General features: G+C 42.7%; 1 protein-coding gene across 6 annotated transcripts in view; it reads left to right on the top strand.

Annotated features, from left to right (window-relative positions):
* pkp4 (plakophilin 4) overlaps positions 1 to 2,500 on the top strand; it is a 51,362-nt gene that overhangs the window by 33,784 nt on the left and 15,078 nt on the right. The window lies entirely within an intron of this gene.

Raw genomic sequence — 2,500 nt, 5'->3', positions numbered from 1 at the left:
ATCCAATCATTGTGGATGATTTGGATGATAGCTAGTGTATATGATAAGAGAAAGAGAGAGAGAGAGAGAGAGAGAGAGAGAGAGAGAGAGAGCACTTACTTGACATGCCTATAGCCACATGACCCTGGCAGATGACTATTCACATAGTGCCCTCCCTTTGTGCAGATTAGCCACTTACTCTCCTCCTGTTTGGCCAACACAACACAAAGCACATCACAGTAGGATATGGGTTGACCTCCATCTGCATACTCTGAGCCTATTCAGCTCATAATCCAGATGGAACAAATATACATCTCTTCCCTGTAATCCAGTGCCAATAGATATCGTTCATTTGACAGATTACACTGCCCGGCTATATTTATGTATTCTCTCTCTTTTAGTCAGATTATCTATTCTGTGTATGTATTTGTTTGTTTGTGTGATGTGTGTGTGTGTGAGTGTTGTGTTGTGATGATGATGATGGTGATGATGATGATGATGGTGATGACTCATAATAAGATTTGTTGGACACCGAGAGTGGGGGATTAAATGCAAATAGACTCTAGTGACCCATATGTGGTCTGAATGTGTGGCAGCTTTCAGCGCTGCTCTGTAGTACACTGGGTGCTCTCATTTTGAGCCAGGGCTCATTCTGCTCATGTAGGGGGATTCTTTCTCTCCTCGCATAACCTTAGCAAAGCTCCTGCGGCCTGTCGCAAATACGGAAAAAATATTCACTTAAGATTTTCTTCAAAGACTGAGCAAAGACTGAGTTACGGTTTCCTTAAAATAAAAACCAGTTACACAAACCTCCCCCTCCTCCACCCCCAAAGCATCCTTAGAAAAGAATTAAAGTCTAGAACTGGGTTGTGGGGCACAACCATGACTTATTTGTCATGGTTGTGCCCCAGTGCTTGTTTATTTGTCAACAAGCACTCTTGCCAATGCCAGAAAAGGCTTAACTCAGACTCTTATCGCTTTTCTCACTCAACTGAACTCTGTTTAGACTGGATGCATCTGGCCACAGATTTCCAGTCATATTGTCCATCTGTTTCATTTTGTGTCTGAGGGGCAAACGGTTGGGGGAGGGGGTCGAAGGGGTCAAAACACAAGTCGAGATAGAAGGGCGGCCAAGAATATTGTATTTTGAGGAGGGTTAATAACACCTAGTGTGATCCTAGAAGTGGCGTCTTGTCCAGAGAGAGGGATGTCTGTGCCGCCGTTGGCAAATCATTGTGGCAGGCACCGAAGCAATCAGCCATGAAATGATAGTTAATGTGTTTATGCCCGAATCTGTCTGGTTTGTCTAGAGTCATGCTTCATCAGGGGAAGGGAATGGCGCTGGCTGAGGAAGAGGCAAATACCGAGGGCGAGACTGTGTGTTTAGAGACGTGGAAAGGAACTAGTGCGTCTCAAAGAAACTTGAGGCTAATTTGGGCTAAAAGATGTTCTTGTTTCACATTGATTGAGAGACCTCATAACATATAGACTGTGTGAGTTCTTGCTGTAATTCACTATTTTGGGCAATGAAGTATTTTAGTAGCACAAGTGATTTCAACTGGAGAAAATCACTCAAAAGAATCCCAGGGGTAAAGAAATCTGTAGTAATTCATTTCCATACAGACATATTTCTGATATGAAAGTAGAAAAAATCTTTATCAAAACAGTCTGTGGAGACACAAGTGATTATGGTATCGCATGGTGAAAATGTACAGTGAAAATGTACACAATGCCAGACAAGTCATTGGCATTGTGGCCATGAAATACTAACATATACAATAATGTTTGAAAAATGAATGTGATCTGGCTTTTCTTCTAAAACCCTTAATTGTCACATTGCCCTACACTTATAGCTAAACCCTTTCAATCCTCTGCATTAGGGTTGAGTAATGCATTTCAAATGCTGATATTTAGTCCATATTGGACCATGGTTGTTTCCCAACGTATATATATTAAATTACATCTGGCTTCATAAAACTTATAAAAAATGCTAATGAGGTGGAACTGTCATTTCTTTGTCCCATTCCTCATCACCCACCCAGTTCTTTCCCATCTAATACTGTATTCACTCCTCAAGAAAGAGTACAGAAATGAGCGATGGAACCCTGAAGGTACAAAGCAGAACCTTTGAAGGATCCACCTCAGAGTCAAGCCAAAGATGCCCCCTAAAAGGGGTGGCGAGTGAGCAAAAGCTAGGTGGAGAGGGTCAGAGGGACTTGTCATGCTAGCAGGTTGGAGTGGAGACAGTGTTGTGATGTGCTGATAAGAATGATGTGAGTTGCAGGAGGGTCCTCCTCCTCCTCCTCCTCCTCGTTCAGGTAGACTATGCTTGGGCTGTGCACATCTGTTCTTAGGGTTTCAATCACTTTCTCCATCTGTTCGCCTGATATCGGATTCAGCTTATGCCCTTGCCACTGTCACCCAAGTGTTGCACAATATTCACACAGACACACAGACACACAGACACACACACACAGACACACACACACTTTTTTTCTTCTCTTTTCATCTCTTTGTGATT

Source organism: Alosa sapidissima, chromosome 23 (genome assembly GCF_018492685.1).
Source record: "Alosa sapidissima isolate fAloSap1 chromosome 23, fAloSap1.pri, whole genome shotgun sequence".
Lineage (NCBI taxonomy): Eukaryota > Metazoa > Chordata > Actinopteri > Clupeiformes > Clupeidae > Alosa > Alosa sapidissima.
The sequence above is the reverse complement of the archived record's forward strand: the minus strand, read 5'-3'. Positions and strand labels throughout refer to the sequence as shown.